Consider the following 8,219-nt stretch of genomic DNA (forward strand, 5'->3'; position numbering starts at 1 on the left):
TGCGGCTCCCCTGCCACATCGCTCCCCGGCTGGATAATGCCACCCCCTGGCCCCCACAGACATTGCCCCACCCCGCAACATTACTGACCCCCTTATCCACCCACCCCCTCCGCCACCCAGCCCAATCGCGGCCCCCTCCCCGCCTTTCCCCTCACTGATCTCAGGCAGAGTGGCAGTGGACCCCCCTTTTCCCTCACTGATCTCAGGCAGAGTGGCAGTGGACCCCCCCTACCCCCCACTAATCTCAGGCAGAGTGGCAGCAGACAGCGGACCCCCTCCACCCCCACCCCCACCCCCACCACCACCACCGATCTTAAGCAGAGAGCCGTCAGACGCTCGCACTTACCTCCTCACTAACTGGAGTGCCCGAATCGGACTTTTGTGGAGCGTGTCTGTTCGCGCCGAATCTGGATAGGCGAATGCAGCGGTAAAGAGGGAAGTGCCAGTAAGGTTGGGCGTGCAGCCTATTAAGTCAATTTAAAAGCATGCAAATGCATTTAAATGGCCTCTGCACCCGTTTCTGGCACAGTCCCGATCGCGGCCATTTTTGGGCCTTGGTAAAGGGGGAATCGGAGTGGAGTGGGCATGGATCACGCTCCTCACCTCACGCTCGACTTTACCAAGTTTTCACACCTGAAAACGGGCGCAACTTGATGGTAAAATCAGGCCCATTAACTCTGTTTCTCTCTCTACAGATACTGCCAGACCTGCTGAGTTTTTCAAGAATTTTCTGTTTTTATTAAGGAATTTGGTGTACATGTGCACAAGTCATTAAAGGTGGCAGGACAGAGTAGGAGCACAATCAACAAAGCATACAGTGGCAGAATGGCAGCGGAGCCCCTTTCACCCCCACTGATCTCAGACAGAGTGGCAGTGGACCCACCTTCCGCCGCCACCCCCCTCCCCCCCACCGATCTCAAACAGAGAGCCGTCGGACGCTCGACATTTACCTCCTAACTAACCCTCACTGATGGAGCACCCAAATTGGACTTATATGGAGCATGTCTGTTTTGCGCCAATTCCGAGTGGGCAAATGCGGTGGTAAAGGGGGAAGTGCTGGTACGGTTGGGTGTGCAGCGCATTAAGTCAATTTAAATGAATGCAAGTGCATTTAAATGGTCATTGCACCCATTTCGGGCATGGTCCCGACCGTGGTCATTTTCGGGCCTTGGTAAAGGGGGAACCAGCACGGAGACGGGCGCAGATTGCGCTACTCGCCTCATGCCCGACTTTACCAAGTTCTCGTGCCCGAAAAAGGGCACAACATGATGGTAAAATTGGGCCCATTGTGTCCAGTTCTGGACACTTTGGGAAAGATGTGATGGCATTGGAAATAATGCAGAAGGATTCACAAGAATAGTTTCAGTGATAAGAGTCTTCAGTTATGAAGATAGATTAGAGAAGTTGGGACTGTTTTCCTTTAAAATAATTGACAGAAGAAATGAAACAAGGAAAATCTTTTTCAGACAGCAAGTGGTTTGGGAATGCACTGTCTGAATGTGTGGTGGAAGCAGGTTCGATCAAGACATTCAAAAGAGAATCAGGCTGTTCTGTGAAAAGGAAGATTGTGCACGGTTACAGGGAGAAGGCGGGGGAGTGGCACTAGCTGAATTGCTCAATTGTAAGTGTGGGTGCAGACTCGATAGGCCAAATAGCCTGCTGTAACAATTCTGTGATTCTGTCTCTTGCTGAAGGGAGACTGGCCTCGGGCTGAAGGGGGCTGGCCCTGGGGTAAAAGGGATAGGTCTCACACTGCAGTCATGCTGCTAATTAGAGCTTAATTCAAGGCTCGGGCGCAGATGGCCCTTTAAACACTCGGCCAACACTTCCTTCCGCATCAGGTGATGAATCAACTGCCATCTTAAGTCCCACCTCCAGATGCAGAGTTGTCAGTGGCTCCACCTGCCAGCCCTTAATTAACATGCAGGTGTGGGATTTCTCCATGAACAGTGGTTAATGTAGGAGGGCTTTTGCCATCCACTTCTGGTTCTTCATCCGCACTCCCATCAAATTCTTTACACAGAGGGTGGTGGGTGCCTGGAACGTGCTGTCGGGGGAGGTAGTGGAAGCAGATACAATAGTGACTTTTAAGGGGTGTCTGGACAAATACATGAATAGAATGGGAATAGAAGGATACGGTTCCCGGAAGAGTAGGGGATTTTAGTTCAGACGGACAGCATGGTCGGTGCCGGCTTGGAGGGCCTGTTCCTGTGCTGTAATTTTCTTTGTTCTTTGTTCTTTGTACCATTGATGTCAGACTTACTGGCCTGTAATTACTTGGTTTTCCCCTTCTTGAATAATGGTACGACATTAGCTGTCCTCCAGTCCTCCTGCACCTCTCCTGTTTCTTTGTTCTTTGTTGTTTGTTCTAGTTCATATAGAATTCGAGCCTGGGTATTTAGTATCTCTGCTACATATAAAGAAATCAACTTAAAAAGCAGAAACACTGCCTTTCATTCCTATTTAGGATTATAATAAATTGCTAAATCTTTCTATGTTTCTCCCATTGGCTACAACAAACTCTGATGACGTAAAGAACAAAATTGTAAGTTCATTCCCTTAATCCAAAATTTACAAAAACATATTATGCGAATGGCAATGTGAACATATAACCTGCAGCAAATATAGTAAGTTCAGGAACTGGATTACAAGTCTGAACATACAGTAGTCAAGAAGCAAAGGAACTGAATTCAAGATCTCGTATATCTTGCCTTTGTGCTTATCTTTGGCGTTCAGTCTAAAACCCACTGAGGATATTGCATGTCAGCTTTGCTGACTTTTTATGACAAAAGCTTCACATAACCTTCAAACAAAACTGCAGTGCAGGCCAATCACTGACAACGTGCTGAATCCCACAGGCCCGATAAATGTTATGTTTTCATCTTCCAATGTACTCCGATTTTAAACTTGTCTTTAATAGATACTGCATGTCATGTTTCTTAGCAACGTTTACCTCAGTGTTGGGTCTGGGGCATAATAGCAGCTAGGTAGCATGCAATAAGTAAGGGGAAAGGTTACAAGACTAGCGCTGAAAATTACAATTACATGTATTTAAATCAACCCTTGAATTGAAATTTTATATTCAGTTTCTTTTTGTATCATTCACTCATGTGTCACAGTCACATCAGATGTCCATTAGACTTATAAGGAAGATGGACAGTTTTCCTTTTTTTTAGAAAAGCATAATGAAATAGACAATTTAGATTCACAAAATGGAGTACAGAGAGTCAGATGATATATTTTCTGGTATCTTATAGATAAGGATTAACTCATGTTTGGACACATCTCTTTAAATTCATTAAAACGTAAATGTTCTTGTGTGGAGGACCTTCCATTGAAGAGAATCAGAATGCAGCACAATCACTCGTGGAATTTACAGATACTATTGTCTATACTTTTATGGAAATTCAAATATAATGGTCACCCCAGACTTGATACCTGCAAACCTGAAAGCTAACAAGGTGGGGTGTGAAGGAACCATTTGATCACAAGCACATGTGAATGGCCGCCAGTATTTTCATTGCTGTGACAAAGGCTTATGACATTGAATCATTTATGTGGACAATGGAAATGTTGATTCTGTGGTCGCACGATCAAAACAGACTTGAGAAAGCAAATATTTTATGATTCTGAGAATAGCATAAAAAGGTCAGTTTAAGATACAAAACAAGAGGGAAGCTAACTCTAGCCCAGCATAAGAGCGCATCCTGCTTCAAAAGTCATTTTAGGCAGAGAATTTGAGCTTATTCATTTTACTTTCAATGTTTTAGTTCTTCACTACAGGGGCTCAAACAATTTTGGCTGGAAAGCAAGAAGCTTACAGTTGTTTAGGGTGAACACAAGAAACTTCTGACCTTCATTTTTTTTGTGTGTTAAAAGAGAATTCTTCAGGCTGATTAGAAGTGAACTGTTTTAACTCTTTAAGATAACTAAGTGCACTCTATGGGGGTGATTCTCCCCAAAAAATTCTAAGTATCGAATTCATGTAAAAACTGGAGTAAATCACGTTGTTTTTTTCAGTGGGGTTTTCAAAATGAATTTCCCACACTCTGGGCACTGCAGAGAGCACTGGTGTGAATCTCAATAAAATCCAGTGCGCGGGGCCCATTCCTGCTGAAGAGGCTGAAATCATTGCGCTGAGCGGGCCACCGCACACGTGCCCATCTCTGGGAGATCGCTAAACAAGTCCACCCAGCATTGATATTGCTGGCCTCGTTGCTGGCCTCTCAACTCCCCCTCCAGGTTGGCACATTGTTTTTCCTGTGCCTGGTGCTGCTCCTGGTATGCACTTCCACACTTCTCACTGAACCAGACTTAGTCCCCTGGTTTGATGCTAATAGTAGATTAAGGGGAAAGACAGGTTATGAGGTTACAGTATGTGGTGGAATACAACTTTCCTGCTGCTAGTTGTTACCCATGATAAATGGTTGTGGTGGAAGAATCACTTCACACCGGTCTTTAGCTCCAAGCTGTTTTATTATAAGCCTTTACTTCACAGTTGCAGGCATACGACGAGCTCAATCCCCAGAGTGTTACAGCCGTTCCTATTTATAACAAAATCAATGTTACTGGTTTTACTGTCAATTCTCTTAACAAGGTGATTGCCACACTCTGATGAGCAGTTCATTGACAGATTCCCCTCTTTTCTTTTTAAAGCAAAGATTTGGAAGAAAAATAATAACATTTTTAAAGATCATTATTTTGGATTTAAAGGGAACCAAATGATCTCACATTTTCACATCTATGAATCTTCTAACTACTTTATCAAATATATATAAAGTATTATAAAAACAGAAAGTTTTTCATTTCTTCATTTTAACACAAGACACCCCTCTTCTAATACAATTGCTAATTTCCTAGAGTAGGCACTTCTTTTGGTAAATCAGTCCGACAGCTGATGACTTGTGTGAACCCATTGCATTTTGGAGATTTTCCTTCTCACCAACATTTCCTTCACATTAAGGCCTCTTCTTAGCCTTTTCTCTGTTACACTCTATGTTGAATGAATATTGTCCCAAAGCAGTCTGTTGTCTACATGACATTTGTTGGGTAAAATTTTTCCACATTCCCCCTTCTATAAAATTTCTGACAATATATTGGACAAGTAAACCCCCCATATCCAGTGTTTCTACCAGCTAATGGGCTTTTTACGACTCCTTTTCCTTTTTCTTGGCTTTCCAAGCTAATGGATAACACTTCTCATTTTTCCCATCAAGAATAAGATAAACCCTGCTGCACTAGACTATCCATCTAGGAGATTGGCATGTGAAGCATCACTAAAAACAACCAGTCTCATATCTCCTGACTCACCCAAGGCTGGGAAGCTGAGCACGCATCTTTCCGAATGTATCTTTTTAAACGTTTTATTTGCTCTCGAAATTTCCTCAACTAAAGCAGATTTCATCATGGTGCTTAATTCTAACACATCATAGCTAACTTCAGGGATGGTTTGAGTGCACAATCAGTTCAACTGACCTGTCGAACTTCTCAACTGCTCTGTTTTTTCCTTGGTAGCTGGATCCTCTTTTTGTGAGGATCTAACCCGAGTTATAGAGATATGATTAATGTTTTCAAGGTTCAGTGTCACTCCTAACTTGTTTTGCTTAATATCCAAACCTATTCCCAACCCATTGACCACAAACAGTAAGGGTAGGCAACAACACCTCCTCCACGATTATCCTTAACACCGGTGCCCTGCAAGGCTGTATCCTCAGCCCCTTACTATACTCCTTGTACATTTATGACTGTGTGGCCAAATTCCCCTCCATCTCAATTTTCAAGTTTGCTGATGACACCACCATAGTGGGTCAGATCTCAAACAATGTAGGGATGGAATACAGGAAAGAGATAGAGAGTCTGGTGGAATGGTACAATGACAATAGCCTCTCCCTCAATATCAGTAAAATGAAGGAAATTGTCATCGGTTTCAGGAAGCATATGGAGGACATACTCCAGTCTACATCAACAGGGATGAAGTGGAAATGGTCAAGAGCTTCAGGTTTCTAGGTGTCCAGATCACCAATGACCTTTTCTGGTCCCTCCAAGCCAACACTATAGTTAAGAAAGTCCACCAATGCCTCTACTTTCTCAGGAGGCTCAGGAAATTTGGCATGTCCACTACAACTTTCACCAATATTCACAGATGCACCATAGAAAGCATCCTTTCTGGATGTATCACAGCTTGGTAATAAGCTTGGCAAGAAGCTCCAAAGGTTGTGAATGTAGCCAAATCCATCATGCAAACCAGCCTCCCATCCATTGACTCTGTCTACACTTTCTGCTGCCTCAGAAAAGCTGCAAGCGTAATCACACACCCCGGACATATTCTCTTCTACCTTCTTCCATTGGAAAAAAGATACAAAAGTAGTTGAGGTTTCCACGTGTGAGTATGGGCTCAAACATGAGAGAGAAGCGACATGGAAGTTTTAGATTTAACTACTTGAGGGCAAATTGAAACTTAAGAATGATTTGATTGTATTTCTTGTGCTGATCAATAAAAATAGATGAGCACGTTGTTTGGATAATATTTAGTATTTAAGTGTTGTTCTGAAATCAGGGACACCAAACACACAGGAATGGTTGTTGGAAGTTCCGGGGAATAGATGTTTCAGTAAGAGTAGGGAAGGTGGTAAAAGAGGTGGAGGAGTAGCATTGTTAATCAAGGATAGTTTAACGGCTGCAGAAAGGCAGTTCGAGGGGGATCTGCCTACTGAGGTAATATGAGCTGAAGTTAGAAATAGGAAAGGAGCGGTCATGTTGTTGGGAGTTTTCTATAGGCCCCCAAATAGCAATACAGATGTGGAGAAGGAAATTGCAAAGCAGATTATGGATAGGTGTGGAGGTCACAGGGTAGTTGTCATGGGTGACTTTAACCCATAAGATGCAAGACTGGGCGGAGAAGTGGCAGATGGACTTCAACCCAGATAAGTGTGTGGTGGTTCATTTTGGCAGGTCGAATAGGATGAAAGAATATAATATTAAGGGTAAGATGCTTGGCAGTGTGCAAGATCAGAAGGATTTTGGAGTCCGGGTTCATAGGACGCTCAAAGCAGCGTCGCAGGTAGAGGCTGTGGTTAAGAAGGCGTATGGAATACTGGCCTTCATCAATAGAGGAATTGAGTTTAGAAATCGGGAGATAATGCTGCAGCTGTATAGGACCCTGGTCAGACCCCACCTGGAGTACTGTGCCCAGTTCTGGTTGCCTCATTCCAGAAAGGATGTGGAAGCCATAGAGAGGGTGCAGAGGAGATTTACAAGGATGTTGCCTGGATTAGGTGGCATGCCTTATGAGGCTAGGTTGTGAGAGCTAGGTCTTTTCTCCTTGGAGAAGCGAAGGATGAGAGGTGACCTGATAGAGGTGTATAAGATGTTGAGAGGTATTGATAGAGTGGATTCTCAGAGGCTTTTACCCAGGGCTGAAATGGTTGCCACAAGAGGTCACAGGTTTAGGGTGCTGAGGAGTAGGTACAGAGGAGATGTTAGGGGTAAGTTTTTCACTCAGAGGCTGGTTGGTGCGTGGAATCGGCTGCCGGTAGTGGTGGTGGAGTCAGATTCAATAGGGTCTTTTCAGAGACTTTTGGATAAGTTCATGGAAGTTAGTAAGATAGAGGGTTCTAGGTAAGCCTGGTAGGTAAGGACATGTTCGGCGCATCTTGTGGGCCGAAGGGCCTGTTTGTGCTGTAGCTTTTCTATGTTCTATGTCTGAGATCATGTACCAACTGACTCAAGAGCAGTTTCTTCCCTACGACCATCAGACTTTTAAATGGACCTATGTTATATTAAGTTGATCTTTCTCTACACTCCAGCTATGACTGCAACATTACATTCTGCACCCACTCTTTTCCTTCTCTCCTATGCACTCTATGAACGGTATGCTTTGTCTGCAGGAAAAAATATTTTTCAGTGTATGCCGATACATGTGACAATAATAAATCAAATAAATAAATGAAGCATGACTTCCTACCTTGAATTCCTTCTTGTATCTTCTCAATTACCCCTTGCTCAAATTCAACAGAGCCTCCCCATAGGAAATCATCAACCTGCATGTTGAAAATTCCAGCTAGTTCCTCCTTATGGTACCAGTGGAACATTGCAGGGTCCGCCTTTAATTAAACACAACCTGTTTTCAATAGAATGGAACTCAGGGAAAAATACCAAACTCTTGATGCATCAGTCATTCTGTAAACACACTTGTTCAATTTTCATAGTTCCCTTCTACA

The sequence above is a fragment of the Mustelus asterias genome, chromosome 2, assembly GCF_964213995.1.
Source record: "Mustelus asterias chromosome 2, sMusAst1.hap1.1, whole genome shotgun sequence".
Lineage (NCBI taxonomy): Eukaryota > Metazoa > Chordata > Chondrichthyes > Carcharhiniformes > Triakidae > Mustelus > Mustelus asterias.